Below are 9552 nucleotides of genomic sequence, written 5' to 3' on the forward strand. Positions count from 1 at the left end.
CATGGAATACTATGCCGCCATAAAAAAGGATAAGTTTGTGTCCTTTGTAGGGACAGGGATGCAGCTGGAAACCATCATTCTCAGCAAACTATTGCAAGAACAGAAAACCAAACACCGCATGTTCTCACTCATAGGTGGGAAATGAACAATGAGATCACTTGGACTCAGGAAGGGGAATATCACACACCAGGGCCTACTATGGGGAGGAGGGATGGGGGAGGGATTGTATTGGGAGTTATTCCTGATGTAAATGACGAGTTGATGGGTGCAGCACACCAGCATGGCACAAGTATACATATGTAACAAACCTGCACGTTATGCATATGTACCCTAGAACTTAAAAGTATAATAAAAAGAATAAATAAAATGAAAAAAGAAATTAAAGAAAAATAAGTAAAACAAAAAAATAAATAAAAATAAAAAAAAAGAAGTGAACTAATAGTACTTGTCTCAAGGGCATCCAACATGATTATTTGAAAGAAGGAAGTATTTTTCCCATCTGTAATGCACAGATCCCTTTAGGCACTCCAAGAGACCCATGAATTCATGTGAGCACCAAATATTGTCAATAAACTGATCCAACGCATCTTGCACACCTTTACATACTAGTTATGTTTCTAAGTATTTATGACAATACAAAATTAAAATGACATTTTAAAACAGTACTAAATGCAGAGGAGGTTTTGATTAATAACATTTTTAAAGTTCAATTGCCATCAAGTAGAGTGTCATTTTTAGACATTTTATAAAGGAGACTGCAACCACTGTGAAACATATAATCTCAAATAAGGGTGCATGATTGTAATTCTGAGCCCTGGAACTGTCTTCTCCTATAGGTATTGACCATTTCAGTAAACTGTTCACCCTCTTCCATGACCAAATGGGCACCAGTTCCAAATTTGTCTCAAATGCATATCCTTCACTCCATTTTTTTTTGGCTCTGCCCTAACAGAGACCCTGTGTCTTTGTAAGGGTTATACAGATTCTCACTTATGGATTCTACCTACTTTGGTTTCCTCTGATGTAACACACTCATTTAATCAGTTTGGACTTACAGTTCCAAACATTCCTACATAAATATAACACAGTATTTGTCTACAGTCAGTAAAAAAAATCAAATGCAAAGATATTTAATATTTGGTATGATTATCTTTTGTCTCATTAGTTGGTAACAATCATATTTTATGCTGAGTTTATAGGATTTTTTTCAGTAAGCTTTACTTTCTTTACAAATATCTGATTCTTTTAAATGGCATCTCTTGGTGGCTAAGTGGTTTTCTATATTATTTGCAGCCTATGTTGACTCATTTATTGAATATACATTTATCTTTTAAATACCTTATATATTTCAGGAGTGATCTGGGTACTAGGAATACAAAATTAATAAGATAGTTTCTATTCTCATAGACAGACACATAATTTTATTCTAGCGTAAGATTATATTAAATAATTTTTTTCAAATACTTACAGCATACGACACTTTAATCCAAAACATAAAGAAGAGATATGTTTAAGAATGACTTACTGTTAGTCTCGGAGCAGAGAAGTTGGGAGAGAACATTCCAGGCCACAAAAAGCTATGCAAAGGCATGGAGGCAGAAAAGCAAATTACAAGTCTTTTGGGATCACAGTAATGGTGCAAGGATGACAGTAAAGCTGGAAAAAATTGGCGAAGGCCAGAACATAGGAATCCCTGGAGACCACTGTGAAAATTCGATGTCTTACTGATGGCTGGGGGAAACCATTAAATAAGTTTAAGTTGGTGACTCACAGAGTTCAATTTTCTTTCTTCTGTTTTGCTTTTTCCAGATTATTCTGCTTGTATTTTGAAATGAAGGTTTGAAGCCTGTGCGGAGGTTACTATGGTAAACACATGAACAATAAGAAAGTTACAGTAAGACTGAGGGAGAGGGGAGGGTGCTCACAAAACTAGGTGTTCAGTTGGAGGTAGGAGAATTTACTGATGTGGGAAAAATAAATGGGGAGCAGATTTTAGAGTCTTTGATTAGTAAAGAAAATCTGGGGTTCAGAGGCAGATGTAAATTTGAAATGTCTAAGATATACAATGGAAAGGCATAAGTGGAAATCAAACGGACAGGTCTATGACTCAGAATAGGGAAGATTAATCAACTCAACCCAGATTCGTCCTGGTCTGCACCTAAACTAGGGTCACTGAGTGGAGAAATGGATGGAGTAAGGATCTCTGTTCTGGCCAAGTCTCCAATTTCAAGGGGTAGGCATTCCACAAACGCCTCCGAGTTTCCATTTCTTATTCAGTACAAATTTCTCTGTCTTAAATCACTAGGCAAACTAATTTGTAGGGCTGGTTCTTCCACTGCAGCAAGAATCTTTCAGTTTTGGCAGCCACCGGAGTGTTCTTTTCCTGACCACCACTGACAAAGAACAAAAATGTTAACCGTGTTTTGAACACACCCCAGTTTTCAGATGAAGAAGCCTGTTCATGGTGGGTGACTTGTTTGACAGGATACAGAATCAATCACAGTGAGGGCACTGGATTTGAAGTCTGAAATGTCTGATACTCTTGATGAAAGATTGAGCTAGAATCCCCTCCGTGGTGCTTTAGGAACGTGATAGCCATTTGATGTAGCCAGAGCATGATTTAATGCATTGCTAATGTATTTAGCCCTAGTGAAACTGATCCTATTTCTTAAACGTAACTTTTCTATCCCCCAGTAACCCATTACTAGGAAAACCTTGCCAAGATCGGATATTTTTCTCTGAAGAGATTTGATAGTATAACAAGATAATTTGTTGAGTACTGCGTTGGTCATTTTAACACATATATCCGTATCACACATCTTTGGCTCAGACATTTCTCTAAATACCTAAACTATGTGATCATAGTAATGTCCCTTGCATATTTTAGATGCTGACTCTATGAAACTCAGCTTTCCCTGATGAGTTAAATCTTTTCACAATATGGCCCCACTCAGAGGCAGAATTACTATGAAGTTTTTGAAGGTTAATACAGTCCCTCACTTGCATGGGTTTCCTCCAAGACCCCGGAAAGGGCCCTAGCACTGTGCTCACACATCATATATAAAATTGGCACAAATTTTTCCTTTTCAACATAGTTATCATTGCTGTGCTTTCTACCCCTACACTTCCTCTTTTTAGGGGTTTTGGGGAATTCCAGTTCAAGGAAAGGCAAACTGACAGGATATTCAGTTTGTGCTTAGTCGGGGTACGTTTGTGCAGTTGACAGTATCATGCATAGTTAAGTTATTACTAGCCACTGAGCATAGAAATGACTCCTAGGAATATTTCTACCACCCATTGTGCTGACTCTCCTGATATCACAACAGGAGGGCAGGACCAGATGACATGTAGATGTCCTACATTACTGCCAATCAAAATATAAACGTAGTGGGGAAGAAACAAGGTTCGAAAACCGAGAAACATTTTGTGAATAATTTTTACATTCCTCAGAAATGTAAAACTCTACGCAAAATATTCTTTCTTATGGGCCCCTAGTCTAAACGATCAACAAAAACAACAAAAAAGACACCAAAAATCATGCTAAAGACAAAATTCTCTTTCTATTCTTACTGTATAAATGATTCTTCAAGATTATAATGTGAAGAGCAATTAAAGAGGATGCAGCCAAAACATGCAGGGAAAAGAAAGTGTCATAGAGATGTGTCTGGTATCAAGTAACAAAGGTATTGTATCATTTTTCTTGATTTTCATTAGATTTTCAGATTTGGAATGTCTTGTGATTATCTTTTGCTGGAAGTTTATGTTCCCCCAACATTTATATGTTGAAATCCTAACCTCCAAGGAGATGATGTTAGGAGGTGGGTCATTTAGGAAGTGATTAGGTCTTGAGGGTGGAGACCTCATGAATGAGATTAGCACCGTTCTAAGAGAGGTCCCAGGGAGCTGTCTTGACCATTTCACCACATGAGGACACAGCTAGAAGGCACTGTCTGTGAGAAAGTGGGTCCTCGCAAGACAGCAAATCTGCCGAGGCTTTAATCTTGGACTTCCCAGCATCTAGAATTATGAGAAATACGTTTCTGTTCTTTTTAAACTACTTCGTTTATGACAGAATATACTAAGCCCTTTTTTTTGCTTTTTTGTTTTTTTTTTAAGGAAAAGCTTTTCTTTCGTAACTGAGGTAATATACATTCACACAATCAGGTCAGACTTCTATAGTTCTGATACCTTATATCACTAATCATTTCAAATATGTAAGAAATTATGAGACAGAGATGAAGCAGGGGGAATACCAGGACCTTCCATTAAGTTGTGCCCAGGGACTTTCTCGTTACATTTGGGTCCAAGTTAACATATGACACTTTTAAGCAAAGTGTGTAGTGCCATCACTTGCAGAGGGAGCCACTTCAGTTCTGACACATTCCATTAGATACACAGAGTTAATGTGTATGTGACATTAATGTGCATATGTGACATTTTTCAGTAAATCCATAGACTTCAGGTATATTTATTACCAGGGCTGCATAAAGCCAACTTCCTTGTATATGTGACCAATGCCTTCTGAACTTCCCCCCTTATCACACTTTTCAATATGCTTCCATTTAATAATTGAATTTTGCTGGCTTCTCCATCCCTATTCAAATGACTCTGACATCACCCAAGACGTGGTTGGTATTTCTCAACTCAGACTTCTCTTGTGAGGGTAATTTTCACCACTGCCTCCTAACAAGCTAACAATTGCTTTCTAACAGCCTATAATGAACAGATGCTTCAGACAGCTTAGAAACTCAAAACCCAAGATGTCTTGGCCTTATTTGAGTTCTGCCAAAGGCTTTGATCTACATATGTTCAGCCGCGGATAATAAGGACAAAGTGGGGCTGCCTGCACCACCATCCTCTGTAAACCTCTGCATGTTTATTTCTGCTCATGATCCTCTACATATTTTATTGTTTTCTAGTGCCTTTGTGTTGAGCATCCATCAGGATTTCCAGAAAAGGAAGAGAATTGTTATCAATACCTGAATAGCTCTGCTAGTGTCCACGTGTCTTTTCTCTCAGCAGAGCCCGTGAAAATGTATTTGTCAGTTAGGGGGATGGCCTTAGTTGCCTCAGTCCTCACAATTTCCAGGAATTTCACAGACATTTCAATTTTAACTGGAAATGTCAGCCAGCCTCCATTTGTCTTCCAGCGCTTCTCCCTCTGAGTGACAATCAGTGATAATCACGCCCTCAGTGCAGTGCTGTGCGCTCACTTGCTCTAATGGTTTTCAAGTTGAAGTCCTACCTTATTGGATTGCAGCCATATGCCTGAGAATTCGAATTTCTCCATGTTAAAACAGTACATATAAGGCCAATGTGCATTCCACAAGATTGCAAACTGTATGTGGCTGGACTCCAAATCTGATATGGAAAAAAAATGCGTCTGCCAAGAAGGTAACATCATACCAGTCCTTGTTGGCCTATTCCACTTCCTGGAGAGTCTCCACTGTATCGAGTACGGCTGGATCAATCAGAGGAATGAACTTGTCTAACCCTTGATAGTCTAGTATTCACCTCTAAACACTGCCATCTGTAAGTACTGGCCACACTGGACAAGTAAAAGGGCAATAAAGGAATCAAAACTCCCATCTCAACCATTTCTTAATGACAGCAACAATTTCTTGTTTCCCTCCTGGAATAATTTATTGTTTCATGTATATTACCAAGGAAGTCTTGGTTCTAAAGATTTTTGTTTATCACAGCCAATTAAAAGTACATGAGAAAGATTTAGCAGATATCCTCCTTGTAAAGGGTAACATTCCCTATTTGCACAAAGTACCCCTCCTAAGCTCACATTCATAAAAAGGCAGGGGGACCAGGCTTACACAATCACACTTTCCAATTCATCACTCTACCGTTACCATGGTTGCCTGAGCAGCACCGGGAACCCTCTCAGGTTCACCTCCATGCCATTCAGAGCAAAATTACCAAATTACCCTCCTTACTATTTATGCTGGGCTAACATTCATAAGCTATGTTACTGAGAAAAATGACTTTCCTATGTACTTTACACTGGGCTAAAATTCCATAGCTAACAATCCTAAGAAAGTTTTGTTTACACCCGTGCCCCCTATCTTAACCTAATCATTGCATGAAGTCTAAGATCTCTTGCAGAGATGAAGCATGGAGATCTTGGTCTCTCAGTTCATCTTATCTTTTTTCATGGCTTAGCCTTTAATTAAGGGAGTAAATTTCTTCAGAGAATATAGATCAAGCGAAAGTACCACTGCCCTTTAACAGTTAAAAGAGACTGGGAAACCTCCCATGTTTTTACTCACTGCAGCTTATTAGATGTCAGATCATCCAGAGGCCTTTGCTCATAAGTAGTTGCAGCCACTTGGGGATTAGTCATCAGCACAAATAATCACTTCCATTCAGCAGTATACATCATCAGCAGCATATTTCCCTGATTGCTATTTCTGCAGTAACATGTCAATAATTGTTCCCCAGGCTGTTCTGACATTTTGCTTTTCAGTGTCCTAATGCTTAAACAGAAAGCATCCTTTTGAGATTCCATCATTACCTGCACCTGGTCTCTAGCCATGTTTATAATTTTGTGAGTAACCAGTGGCAATAACTGAGTTATTTTGCCAGTGAAATAATATCTTTCCTAGTCGTCAAACAGGCATGATAAGCTATTCAGAACTAGAAAATGTGGTCTCACCGAGGTTTTATTTTCCACCTGTCACCTCCTCCTCTCATAGAAGTCTCACTTTCATAAGGGCTTTTAACAATAGCCAGGGAATAGAATTTTTTTCCTGTGACTCCTTGTCTATCCACTTAGCCATTTTCCCCAGATATATTGATTTCCTACAAATTCCACTGATAAGACTCATTCCAGTAACTACGCCTTGGATTTTCACCTTTCCATACAAAGGCTGATAGGCAGAAAACACGGCATCAAGCCTGCATAGTTTCCCGCATTTCTTCTTTTCCTTGCCAAAATAATAACAATAAATATCTGAGCTATTGTGATTTATGGATCTAAAATGCAACCCTACTCAATGCACCGATCAGAGAGAACATGAAAGAGCATGCTGTGACATCAGACACACAAATCGGAGATCTTACCCAGTATCAAATACAAGAGCCTGGGGAATTTTACCCCAAGATTAGTCCCCTGGTATGCTGGTTATTTTAAATTAAAGGCTCTTGAAATTCAGCAAATGCTAGAAGAGGCTCCACTTTGATATTCTATTACCTACCATAAGACTGTTATCTACCGTAAGACTAGATCTGCCAAAGAGAACACAATTGTATTCCATCCCTTCTGAAATCTCATTCATTATCAAGTTAATTTCTGTCTCTGAGGTCCAGTCATTCTCCCTAATAACCACTTACTTCCCCTCAAAAGAATTGCCTATGTTTCTCATTCCCCCACCCCATGAGGAAGAGTATATAAGCATCTGTACTTCACTGAGTTACTGGGTAATCACTTTCCTGCACTCCCCCATGCTTACATACATTAATACAATTGTACACATTTTTTCCTATTAATCTATTAATTGTCAATTCATTTCAACAGACTTAGACTTGATTCTTTAGAGAGAAGCTTTGAATTTCCCGAGAGGAGCTTTACTAATAATTTAAGGAATCCAAGTAATCACAAGTCTCAGAAAAACACGGAAAGTATGAGGGCCTCCAATGTAGTTCCCCAGATGTGTCCTGGTCCTGTATCAACAGATGTGCTCTCCCAGTGACGCATGCAGTCACATTCCTTACACTGCACAGGAGGAGGCACTCTGGTCATTACAACATTTTTTATATTCCGATAGTTACACAGATAACGAGAAATTTTCTCTGGAACTTCCCCATAAAAGTATAACTGGTTGGGTGTGGTGGCTCATGCCTGTAATCCCGGCACTTTGAGAGGCTGAGGCAGGCGGATTAGGAGGTCAGGAGATCGAGACTATCCTGGCTAACAAGGTGAAACCCCGTCCCTACGAGATGGCGCCACTGCAATCCAGCCTGGGCGACAGAGCGAGACTCTGTCTCAAAAAGAAAAAAAAAAAGATAACTGCCATGTTTTTTGACCTCATGAAATCCTAGAGAAGGAAGTTTATGCGTTTATGCTTGGGAAAAGCAATCAGAAGACAGTTACTCTCCTGCTAGCCAATACCACTGGTTTGTTTGCCAAGAGATCTGTCATTAGTGAGTTTACAATAAAAATTGATGATGCCATTTGCTTTCTCTCCCAGGAACATATTGCTGTCCTGGAAAAGGAATTCAATGGATTACCTACCTCCTGTTTACCATTTCCTTACCTGCCTCAATTTGTATTTATAATCCTGGATTCTTTTCCAAAAAGTCATCCCTGAATTATACCTTTCAAGATTTCCCAAAATGGGATCAATCCTTGGCTCTCCTGTATGCAGGCAATGAGACAAGAGTGAAGTTACACCTCCATCCTTCTCTATCTTTTCTGCTGCACATTATCCAATCCCATCCACACCCCATTTATCCTATGTACACTTCAACTTATTCTCCTACATGTCTGTTTAACTGTGTCTGAAATCAACTGTTTCCCCTTTGGGAAAAATCTTTTATTGATTTCAAATTTTGGTGTTCTTCCAATTACCTGTACAAAATTTTCTCTAATTTTGCTACCTCTTATAATTACATCCTTTTTCTGAAATGTCATTAGTTATGAAAATATCTTCAAATTACGACTAATAATAGCTACCTCAATTGAGTGTCGACTATTTGTCATGAACTTTTCTAGGCAACTTACATGATTAATAACTATATCAATCATACTAGTCATCATTGTGCATATTAGTCCTTTGCCCAACATCATATAATTAGCAGATATAATCAAAATTCATTATCTCACTTTGTGTCCGACTGCCTTCAAAATGCACCATATCATGATGTATTGACTCTACTCTGCTTCCTAGTTTTCTCTAAAACTATTTACATGTTTTACCTTTCCTACTAAATGATAAGCACTTCCATGGGAAGTACCCTGCATTGTTAATTTTATTATCTCTCTTCACACTAGGTATCATCCATCCATATTGCAGCAATTTTGTAATATTCATAGAATATACACACGAATGAATGAACTGCATAATAAAAGTAAGGGTCACATTTTCTGCTTATTCTGTAATCCCTGGGGTGTGAATACAATGTAAATGTATCTATAAATTATTGCTGATTATATGTTCAGGTTGTTGTATTTTTTGGGCTATTTTATTGAAATAGACTATTTCAATAAAGACCCAGAGATGCAGGGTCTTAAAGAATACAGAAATTTTAGGTTGAGATGGGAGGATCACTTGAGCTCAGGGGTCAGAGACCTGACTAGGCAACACAGTGAGACTCCTTCCCAAAACTTTTTTTTTTTTTCAATTAGGCAGACTTGATGCTCTGCACCTTTAGTCTCATCTACTCTGGAGGCTGAGGCAGGAGAATTGCTTGAGTCCAGAAGGTCAAGGTTGCAGTGAGCCATGATCACACCACTACACTCCAGCCTAGGTAACAGAGCAAGGCCTTGCCTTTAAAAAAAAAAAAAAAGAAAGAAAAGAAAAGTTATATATTTCTCATATAAAG

General features: G+C 38.5%; 1 pseudogene; it reads right to left on the bottom strand.

Moving 5' to 3' along the window:
• LOC105506798 overlaps positions 1–5104 on the bottom strand; it is a 17668-nt pseudogene extending 12564 nt beyond the window's left edge.
• Between the last annotated feature and the right edge of the window lie 4448 nt (positions 5105–9552).

This window comes from Colobus angolensis, unplaced genomic scaffold (assembly GCF_000951035.1).
Source record: "Colobus angolensis palliatus isolate OR3802 unplaced genomic scaffold, Cang.pa_1.0 Scaffold14, whole genome shotgun sequence".
NCBI lineage: Eukaryota > Metazoa > Chordata > Mammalia > Primates > Cercopithecidae > Colobus > Colobus angolensis.